Genomic DNA, 11,668 nt, shown 5'->3' with positions numbered 1-11,668 from the left:
TGCTGACCTATTGTACAGAACCTTCCTGCTGACCTGTTGTACAGAACCTTCCTGCTGACTTGTTGTACAGAACCTTCCTGCTGACTTGTTGTACAGCAGGAAGTCTCTTTGGATAAAAGTGTTCAGCTAAATGACTGAATGTAAATATAAAATATATACCCTTTAATAGACAGAATAAGACAATGCCGTTACAAACATTCATACTAAAATGGTCTCAAAAGTTGGCAGCTGTAAAAATAAAAATCACTCAATAGGCACCTTATATGTAAACAGTAGAAAAGTAATTTTCCATTGTGACATCATTAATAACCATTCAAATACACAGTGCAAGACAATGGTTCAAAAGTGCAGCGAGAACGCTTTCCTCAACACTGTAAACACATGTAACCATTACATCACATTATATATATATATATTAAACAACCACATACCTACACCTGCATTCTGTATATAATACATTGTATAATATATCAGTATGTTACACAATGAATCTACTCAGTACTAAGAGAGAGCGACAGATCGAGAGAGAGAGAGACATAGAGACAGAGAGAGAGACCGAGAGAGAGACAGAGAGAGAGACCGATAGAGAGACAGAGAGAGAGACAGTGAGAGAGAGAGAGACAGAGAGAGAGAGAGAGAGAGAGAGAGACAGAGAGAGAGACAGAGAGAGAGACAGAGATAAGATAAGATAAGATATTCCTTTATTGATCCCCTTGGGGAAATTCAGGCATCATAGCAGCATGGGGGGGAGGGGGGGAGGGGTACAGGTAGTAAACAACACAGTATACAGGTAGTAAAAGACAACACAGGCAGTGTAAACAATTTGATCAATATGGTCAATATAATTTACTATCTGACTAGCTGAGGAATATTCACATTATTCACAGTGTCACATGAGGTGCAGTATGCAAGAGGTAGTGTTATAATAATTTACTATCTACTGAGTATACATTAATCAAAGTACCAGGGTAGTCTACTTTGTCCCCCTTGGGTTCCTATAAGTCCCAGGTCAATGTCTGGTAGCAGTCGCTGTCGCTGCCCCCTGTTGTGGGGCCTGGAGGCTGCTAGTCGCTGCCCACTGTTGTGGAGCCTGATGGCCGCTGGTATGAAGGACTGTCCGAGGCGGTTAGTTGAGTGTCGGGGGGGGGATGAGTCTGTGGCTGAACGAGCTTCGCATCTTGACTAGCTCGTCGTAGAGGGGGTGGTAGGGGTTCTCCATGATGGCATCCAGCTTCCTTATCATCCCCCTCTCTACCATCACCTCAAGTCTAGGTAGCTCGACTCCCACCACGGAGCTAGCCTTCCTCACCAGCTTGTTGAGCTTGTTGGTGTCCCTTGAGTTGATGTAGCCTCCCCAGCATGCCACAGCATAGAAGAGGATGCTGGCCACAACAGACTGGTAAAAAGATTGCAGCAGTTTGTTGCACACATTGAAGGACCTGAGTCTCCTCAGGAAGAACAGCCTGCTCTGTCCCTTCCTGTAGAGGGCCTCTGTGTTGTCCGACCAGTCCAGTTTATTGTTCAGGTGTACCCCAAGGAACTTGTATGAGTCCACCATCTCCACATCCACCCCTCGGATGGAGATGGGAATCGGGGGGGGCCTCTTCTTGCCCCTCCGGAAGTCCACCACCAGCTCCTTGGTCTTACTGGTGTTGAGTTGGAGGTGGTTGCTGTCGCTCCACCCCACGAAGCTCTCCACCAGGGCTCTGTACTCCTCCTCATCATCGTCGGTGATGTAGCTTACGATGGAGGAGTCGTCTGAGAACTTCTGCAGGTGGCACCCGCTGGAGTTGCGGCAGAAGTCTGAGGTGTAGAGGGTGAAGAGGAAGGGTGACAGTGAGAGAGACAGTGAGTGAGAGAGAGAGAGAGAGAGAGAGAGAGAGAGAGAGACAGAGAGTCTTGTATGTTCCAGGCTGTAGCGTGTGTCTTGTATGTTCCAGGCTGTAGCGTGTCTTGTATATTCCAGGCTGTAGCGTGTGTCTTGTATGTTCCAGGCTGTAGCGTGTGTCTTGTATGTTCCAGGGTATAGCGTGTGTCTTGTATGTTCCAGGCTGTAGCGTGTCTTGTATGTTCTAGGCTGTAGCGTGTGTCTTGTATGTTATAGGGCTGTCTACAGGCTCAGGACGGGGGGGGGGGGGGGGGCTCAGGACGGGGGGGGGGGGGCTCAGGACGGGCGGGGCTCAGGACGGGCGGGGGCTCAGGACTGGGGGGGCTCAGGATGGGCGGGGCTCAGGACGGGCTAGGGTCAGGACGGGCTAGGGTCAGGACGGGGGGGGGGGGGGGGGGTTAGGCTCAGGAGGGGGGGGGGGGCTCAGGAGGGGCGGGGCTCAGGAGGGGCGTCGCTCCACGGAGAAGCTCCTGAAGGTGGGGGGGGGTCGGCTGGGCTTGGCGGTGCTGGTCTGAACCAGCGTCTCCATGATCCAGCTCAGAGCATTGGAGCAGAACTCCATCTGAGAAGGAAGAGCAGTACGTTTTATTTATTTAAGTAGCCTGCGACAACAAAAGTTCTAACTCATTGCACCTTTGAAAGAAGGGTTAGTTTTAAGGTTCTAACAGAGAGCTTCAGGTCAGGTTCTAACAGGTTCTACCTCGTTCTCCAGAGCTCTCAGCCGGTGGTCCACGTCTCTGGTCTCAGTCAGCTGCTTCAGCACACTGTCCACTCTGTCCACTCTGTCAGGAAACAGGAAGCTTAACACGACACACAACTCACAAAGTAAACAGCTGATGATGATAGGACTGAACTGTCAGGGAGGGGGCGGGGGCGTGTCCACTCACTTGACGGACATCCGCTTGAGCCTCTCTGAGTTGCTGGCTCTATGGATCTTGCTCTGGGCGGTCAGGAAGTTCTCCTTCTGGATGGTCTCCCACGTCATCAGCCGGTTGGCCACTTTGCCTTTCAACTGCAACACTGAGCAGTGGGGGAAAAAGGTTAACCCTTTCACTGCCACACAACAGCAGGTCACGGTAACCGTCGGTAGAGTGATAGTAAAGGGTTAACCTTCTGTAGTGTGGCAGTGAAAGGGTTAAAGCTGCTCTAGACAACACTGAGTGGTGCTCTAGACCAGTGGTTCTCAACTGGTCTAGCCTCGGGACCCAACATTTTCCTTAGTCATTAACACATCCAAAAAACGCTGTACAGCGTTATTGCCCGCCATGCGTTGAACGCCAACAACGCTGTACAGCGTTTTTTAGATCAATATTAAATTTTTTCGCCATGGCATTCATAATTCATCCAGCCAACCTCCGGTGCTCCAGCGGGACCCTGAATGAGACTGCAACGCCTCAATACCGCCGCCTGGTGGATGGTCGGGCGAGTTACACTCTCAAAACCGGATGGTGTGATCGGTGCGTCGAGGAAATTCCTCCGGCAGTCACATCTTGTTACGTGGATCCAGACAAACACTATAGTGCATATGGATCGCTGCCATAATGCAATAATCTATATGATTTTGGCGTTTATTGCGTCATACAAACCGGAAATGGATGTAGGAGATCGGCGTCAAATAATTGGGATCTTGCTCATCCAGTCTCATCGGCGCACGGTAAGAGGACAGTAACGTTATTTTCAGCCCGATTGTTTAATCATTTCACTGCAAACCATCTGATCAACGTATCAAGCCATAGTAAATAAAGCCGTTACTGACGATCAAGGAATTATAAACGACCCCCCCCCCCCCCTTTCCTTCACGCATGATGAAGCATAATGTATACCGATCATATACATTTGAATTTTTTAATATAGCGTGTATGGGAAAGAAACGCCAATCGATAATCTATTATGCTTCAGGGCCTATAACTACTGTTTTTGGAATTACAGCAGAAAAGATTAAAAACATACTTATATTCTCGACGCTAGTAACACAACAATGTATGAATGAAAAAATATAACGTTCCCACATCCTGAACGATAGATAATCTATGTTGAATGGGCCATAGTAATGTCAATATAGCAATACAATTTAAAAAGTTATAGCCCTGCAAAGAAGGTCAACATTTCCATAGGCTTTCAACGGTGGCAGACTGGGTACTTTGATGGGTACAATGGCTGGCAATCAATGTGTTAATGGGATAACTGGGGTTGCAACAAAAGTGCAACTAGGCAGGGACGTGCACAGGACTTTAGAGGGGCAGGTGCTCAAAGGCTGAAAATGGCACTATACCAGTGTGTGTTATAACCGAGCGTGCAAAGAGTGCAAGCCCGATTTTTGGGGGCCCTTTTTGGGTGGGGGGCCCCCTTCACTTATCCTTGAAAGACACTTTTATCACTGACTTAAAAGGCCCATACATCTCCATAAATGTTCAGGGGGGAGGGAATAAGTGCTTACCCTACAGACCCCAAGAAGTGCTGTATATTCTGTATTGTTTAATATAAATGCCTTTTTTATTCCAATCCCGATTTGGACTCGACTTCTTCTAGAGCCATATGAAATCAGTTTTATTTTTTTCCAAATTCCATTTAATTTTTTTCCAAATTCCGTTTTTTCCGTTTTAATATTTCAGAATTCTGTATTTTGCTTTGTACGCTCATTTTACCATCAGAAATAGTGTCCAATAAGTGGGAATGAATAAATGTCCACAATTTAATAAGATATAACAGTCCATTTAATAGGGCTGTCTTAAATACTTCGAAGCTTCTTTCGATGGGCATGGGATTCGAATATGAAAATAAAATTTGATTATTAAAAAATATAAAAATATAAATGATATATATATATTTTTTTGCAAAATCAACTCTGCCTCTCTTTGTTAATTACAACAAGCAATGCTGTTTGTTATTTAAGATGAGGTCGGACTCGGCACTGACAGATTTGTGTTCATAGTGCTGCTTTTATAAAGCCTTTTTTAACTAATTCAGAGCCACGCCCCTTTGACCATATTAGGGCTAGCGTGCCAGTAAGGAAGTCAATGGGAGGTCGGGGAAATTTGCGAACGCCTAAACTATATCTTACATTATGGCTATGGGTCTAAAACACCCCTCGCTTATCAATGACTTGCTTGCAGTCAACATGTATGAAACGGATTGTTTTTTCATTGGTACATTTCCGTTTTAGACCGTTTCGAATACGAGTATAGTTTGAGATTTTGGAGAATTCCAGAGAAATCCGCAATAATAGCCCTTTACTGGAATACACAAAACACGTCGTAATTTTTCGGCTGATTTATGAATCGTTTTCAAATAAACACTAGATTATCGATAGTATATGTACTTATGCACGCTAGAGAAGCGGGCTGGAAAATCGATTATCCATGCCGTGGATACGGCTAATGTTACGCACACACACGCGCTGCGATGGCGGTGATAGGAACATCTGATTACCCCAAGACTGGTAACATAGAGTCCTTACCTCAGATGAGATGTTCTGCAAAAAGATGAATCAAATTCCAAATATTGATCGCGTTTATTGATCCAACGTTATAGCACCAAAACACATAATCGAAAGCTGCTCCAAGCCTCCCCAGTGAATGTGGTAACAGATACTGCTTGCCCGAGATGGGAAAACCCAGGACCGGAGTTTTCCTCTGATGCACAGTCCCATCCAATCCAATGATGTGCAATACCATCCGAGAGACAATAGGTGGCGGTATTTGCCCTTTTCGAGCTCAGACCCATTCCCAATGACTGGATTGGATAGATGGATGAAAAATGAATGGATATTGCTAATAAAAGAAATAACGATTAAAACCCGGGTTTTCTCGAGTCTTGGCACTCAACGCATGGCGAGTTAACCCGACTAATCTCGTGGTTGGCACTGAATGGGTTAAGGGCACTTTTTTATGAGGCTTAAAAGGGCAGGTGCTCGAGCACCTCTTGGGCTCTATGTGTGCACGTGCCTGCAACTAGGGATAAAAACACAATGAAATCAAATAATAATAATAAATAATTATGCTTCTTAGCAGACTTCTTAGCTTAACATAACATACCTACAGTACGTTTGGGGGAACTAATGGGATAACTGGGGTTGCAACAAAAGTGCAACTAGGGCTAAAAACACAATGAAATAAAATAATAATAAATAATATATGCTTCTTAGCAGACTTCTTAGCTTAACATCCCAGGGAACTAATGGGATAACTGGGGATGTTGTTTGCTCCTGACAAGAGTCTCAAAGTCTGGGGTGATGGTAGACAAAGAAACTCTGAGGTCATGATCAATGTCCAATCTGTTTCTCTGCTTTGTCTTCAGCTGGACCAGAGCTGAGAAGCCACTTTCACAAAGATACAGTAGGTAGCACAAAAAGATAATAAAAAAAAAAATTAAAAGATTTTCTTTTTCTTTTTTTTACACACACATCCGCGACCCACTCAAAATGGCCCCACGACCCACCAGTTGAGAAACACTGCTCTAGACAACACTGAGCCACTAGATGTTAACCTCTTCCACCCGTATATGTATACAGTATAATGGAGCCTGTGTGTGGGGGAAGGGGCCCTGGTTGAAACATACTGACCGAAGTGGAGGATCTTGACGGACGGCACCTTGCGGATGTTCCTCTTGATGAAGAGGTGCAGGTGTGAGAGGAAGATGAAGGGCGGGGCCAGCGAGGGCTTGGAGTGGTACTCCACGATCACGTTGTAGCGCTGGAACTTCCAGTGGACGTCACTGTTCTCCTGCACCTTGGAGAAGGTGTGGCTGGAGGGAGGGAGGAGGGGAGGGAGGGAGGGAGGAGGGGAGGGAGGTAGGGAGGGAGGGGAGGAGGGAGGGAGACTTACATTTAGTCACTTAGCTGAACACGAGAGACAGATGGAGAGAGAGACAGAGACACAGCGAGAGAGACACAGAGAGACAGACAGAGAGAGAGACAGAGGAGAGAGACAGAGAGAGAGATAGACAGAGAGAGAGACACACATCGAGAGAGAGACAGAGAGAGACAGAGACAGAGAGAGAGAGACAGAGAGAGAGACAGAGACAGAGAGAGACAGAGGGGTGGAGCCTCTACCTGAACATGGCGATGAGCAGGTTGATGAGCAGGATGTTGGCCACCAGCAGGTAGACAACCAGCAGGATGACAACCAGCCAGTTGTGGTACTGGCTCATGCACGGCTCAGCACCGCCCTCTATCTGCGTGATGTTGTCAGTGCACGGCATGTCCCACCGCTTCCCCACTGGAGGACACAGGGTCTCATTCATCAACATGTCCTCAGACATATTAGCATAGTAGGTAGTAGTCTAGACATATTAGCATAGTAGATAGTAGTCTAGACATATTAGCATAGTAGATAGTAGTCTAGACATATTAGCATAGTAGATAGTAGTCTAGACATATTAGACATATTAGATAGTAGTCTAGACATATTAGCATAGTAGATAGTAGTCTAGACATATTAGACATATTAGATAGTAGTCTAGACATATTAGCATAGTAGATAGTAGTCTAGACATATTAGCATAGTAGATAGTAGTCTAGACATATTAGCATAGTAGATAGTAGTCTAGACATATTAGCATAGTAGATAGTAGTCTAGACATATTAGCATAGTAGATAGTAGTCTAGACATATTAGCATAGTAGATAGTAGTATACACATATTAGCATAGTAGATAGTAGTCTAGACATATTAGACATATTAGATAGTAGTCTAGACATATTAGCATAGTAGATAGTAGTCTAGACATATTAGCATAGTAGATAGTAGTCTAGACATATTAGCATAGTAGATAGTAGTCTAGACATATTAGCATAGTAGATAGTAGTCTAGACATATTAGCATAGTAGATAGTAGTCTAGACATATTAGCATAGTAGATAGTAGTCTAGACATATTAGCATAGTAGATAGTAGTATAGACATATTAGCATAGTAGATAGTAGTCTAGACATATTAGCATAGTAGGTAGTAGTATAGCCATATTAGCATAGTAGATAGTAGTCTAGCCATATTAGCATAGTAGATAGTAGTCTAGACATATTAGCATAGTAGATAGTAGTCTAGACATATTAGCATAGTAGATAGTAGTCTAGACATATTAGCATAGTAGATAGTAGTCTAGCCATATTAGCATAGTAGATAGTAGTCTAGACATATTAGCATAGTAGATAGTAGTATAGCCATATTAGCATAGTAGGTAGTAGTATAGCCATATTAGCATAGTAGATAGTAGTCTAGCCATATTAGCATAGTAGATAGTAGTCTAGACATATTAGCATAGTAGATAGTAGTCTAGACATATTAGCATAGTAGATAGTAGTCTAGACATATTAGCATAGTAGGTAGTAGTATACACATATTAGCATAGTAGGTAGTAGTATAGCCATATTAGCATAGTAGATAGTAGTATAGGCATATTAGGTAGTAGGCATAGGACTGTAGTACAGAGTTATCTCAGAACTAAGACAAAGAAATCACATGGACACGCATCCATACGACACACATGCACGCGCACACACACTCGTACCGTCCATCAACTCCACGGGGATCTGTCCGAAGATGATCAGGTACGGCCGGTAGAAGACCCGGCGGAAGATCATGTCGGGACGGGGATCGTAGGAGTAGATCAGCGCCTGATTGGCGACTCCGTACGCCATGATCCACACGCCCAGGAAGAAGAGGAAGAAGAAGACATCTTTCATCTGCGAAGAGGAGCGAATGTGACGCGTTACGAGGTCAGTATCCATGTAAAGATAAGATAAGGTCAATATCCATGTAAAGATAAGATCAATATCCATGTAAAGATAAGATAAGGTCAATATCCATGTAAAGATAAGATAAGGTCAATATCCATGTAAAGATAAGATAAGGTCAATATCCATGTTAACCCTTTCACTGCCGCACTACCAAAACGGTTAACCCTTTCACTGCGACAATACACAGAAGGTTAACCCTTTCACTGCCACACAACAGCCGTCGGTTGTGTGATAGTAAAGGGTTAACCTTCTGTCGTGTGGCAGTGAAAGGGTTAAGATAAGATAAATAATAGCAGCAGGGGGAGGGGGAGGGGTACAGGTATGGGCAGGGTAATAGTAGAGAGACATAAATATAGGCAATACAATTAGATCTGAATATAAAGCTATGAGAAAAATAAACAGTGTTAACAATCAAATTAACTGAATACAAAAATACGAGAAAAATAAACAGTGTAAACAAAGGTACAGATGAGGGTCTGTATGTTATGTTATATGTTACAATAAATATAGGCGATAAAAGATTTTAATCTGAATATATACTAAGAGTAAAAGTAAAAAAAAGTAAAAGTAAAAGCAGCCGCTTGTGGATGTAACCCTGACCCTGACCCCACGACCTCTCACCATCTTGCCCAAGATGATGAGCTTGGGTCCCAGCTGCTTGTGGATGGCGAAGATGTGGATCAGCCGCAGAGTGAACACCATGTAGTCCACACACAGGACGGCAGGACGGCCCGGCCAAACTCATAGGACCACTCAAACATCCTGACAAAACAGAGAGCGCCGCCCGGTGGTCGACATGTAGATTACATTACATTCAAATGTATTGTATGTATTGTGTTGATTGATTGAAACTTTTATTAACAGATTGCAGAATGGGTACAATACAGTACGGCTCAATACACACAAACAAACTTTCATCTTGTTTACATCAGGGTCCCCCATTTTCAATTCATCAAGACATTTATGACATACAAATATACAGTACTGTTTAAGAAAAAGAGATCATAAGAAAAATATATACATTCGAGGGGGAAGAAACTGTACATTGGAAGGGGTTGGGTGGGTGGGTGGGTGGGTTTCTAATTGCAGCCTCCCGTAGGTGCTATTTTAGAGAGGTTTTGAAGGTGGGTAGTGATTCACATTGATGTGGCATAATTGCGAAACGTGTTTAGTCCCTTGTTTGAGCCGAATCTGGGTTGAACATGATTTATGGAACTCCCTCTGGTGCTGTGGGCGTGGTATTCACTGACCTTTGGGAAGTATTTTGACATGTATGGGTACCTTGGTCGTGTAGTGTATCTTGTAGACCAGGCCCATTGCAAGTTGCTGTACTCTGTCATCTACTCTAAGCCATCCTAGGTTGTCAAAGTGTGCAGGGGTGAAGTGGGTTTTAGGAGTGAGGTTAAGCAGTAGTCTGACCAGTTTGTTTTGTGATGTTTGTAATCTTGTTTTTAGTGCCTTTGAGGTGCTTTGGTACCATGAGGTGCAAGCATATCGTAATACCCTTGAATGAGTGTTCCTGCCAGAGTCTTCAGGGTATTCTTGTTTACCAGAGAGGAGATCCGGTACAAGAATCTAGTTTGTTGGTTGACTTTTTTTTAAATCACATTTTGTCACAGGAAATATTTGCCTCTAGGATGGAACCCAGGTATGTAATTTCTAGTGCCGTCAATAGATTTTTTTTTTGATCCACTTTTTCTCCCATTTTCTATATTTTTCTCCCATCCCAATTTCGTATCATCCAATTCAACCCTCCCCTGTCACGGACGCTGTTTCTTGCCTCCCACAAGCCGGCTGCAATGTGGACTAAGTCATACATAGCACAAGTCCCCTCCGGTACTTGAGGTAACAGCAGTCGCATCTTTTCACCTGCGCAGCTCGATCTCTCAGTGGCGAGGAGTAACGCGTGGGAGGCTCACGCTGCCCCCGACACTTCCTGATTCTACTGCGCAGGCGCACCAACCGACCTGTAGGAGTCGCTGTCCACAACGCCCGATCCCCACCCATCAGTTTCCCACCCCCTAATACGGCCAATGTGTATTAGTATGGACGACCAGCTAAACTGAAAGCAAATGTGGAGCGCTGGGCTCGAACTGACGAGCCCAGCGTCTCCAGCATTTTGTGGCGAGTGCCTTGCCCACTACGCCACGTAGCCGCCCATGCCGTCAATAGATTAAAAAAAATTCTGTAATTAATCTAGATAAAAAATAGCATTTTTCTACTTAAGACCGAAGCTTGTAACAGATATTTACTTGAGTAAAATCATAGAATTAATGTAAAATCAACACAAAGAAAGTATATTTAGATCCAAAGACTATTTTAATAGCTTTCTTTGAATACAAATGTTCAAAAAAAACATCAACATTGACTCAGCTAGACCTATTTCTTATATCCGCGGCACTAAGATTGAAGATGTTTCACTCCACAGATTAATCTAGATAATTTTAATGCTTCAGCCCTAGTAATTTCATCTTTCCATGTGACATATTGTCACCCACTGTAACAGAGAAGCCGTTGGCCTTGCTGAGTTTGTTATTTGATCTGAAGAGAATGGACTCTGTTTTACCCAGGTGTAATGATAGTTTGTTATCAGCGAGCCAGGTGCAGATTCTGCCGAGTTCAGAGCCGAGGGCTTTTTCAACCCTCAACTGAGTCGTCCGCGAACAGGAACAAGCTGACGACATGTCATTTGCATAAATTAGGAACAGTAATGACAAGCTGTAGATGATGAAGAGGAGGATGGCACAGTGTGTTTTACCTGCAGCACAACCCTGTGATGAAGAGGAGGATGGCACACAGGTCACACTTGTTCCACACATCCTGGATGTACTGCCTCGTCCTCTGACGCCACGTCGTCGTGCCGATGAACACCGTCTGGAAGAAAACAGACATGCAGTTTAGCATTTAGCCACTAGAGCACCAGCATGTCATATTTTATTCAATCCGGTCATTCCACGAGGGGAAATGGGAAGTAGGGAGGGGAGACATGCAACATGTAAAAACAACAACATTCATTTTGGACCCGCAAACATTTAATCATTCAACAA

The 11,668-nt window shown here is 44.1% G+C and overlaps 1 pseudogene across 1 annotated transcript in view; it reads right to left on the bottom strand.

Moving 5' to 3' along the window:
• Positions 1 to 2,308: 2,308 nt before the first annotated feature.
• LOC311233137 (transient receptor potential cation channel subfamily M member 4-like) overlaps positions 2,309 to 11,668 on the bottom strand; it is an 88,478-nt pseudogene continuing 79,118 nt past the window's right edge. The window contains exons 20-27 of the transcript XR_014621072.1: positions 11,380 to 11,495; positions 9,243 to 9,383; positions 8,393 to 8,567; positions 6,939 to 7,104; positions 6,450 to 6,631; positions 2,776 to 2,908; positions 2,589 to 2,670; positions 2,309 to 2,450 (exon numbers count right to left, since the gene is read on the bottom strand). The product of XR_014621072.1 is annotated as a transient receptor potential cation channel subfamily M member 4-like (transcript). The remainder of the gene's footprint in view (positions 2,451 to 2,588; positions 2,671 to 2,775; positions 2,909 to 6,449; positions 6,632 to 6,938; positions 7,105 to 8,392; positions 8,568 to 9,242; positions 9,384 to 11,379; positions 11,496 to 11,668) is intronic.

The sequence above is a fragment of the Notolepis coatsorum genome, assembly GCF_963971535.1.
Source record: "Notolepis coatsorum genome assembly, chromosome: 8".
Lineage (NCBI taxonomy): Eukaryota > Metazoa > Chordata > Actinopteri > Aulopiformes > Paralepididae > Notolepis > Notolepis coatsorum.
Note: the sequence above shows the minus strand (reverse complement) of the source record. Positions and strands in the feature narration are given on the sequence as shown.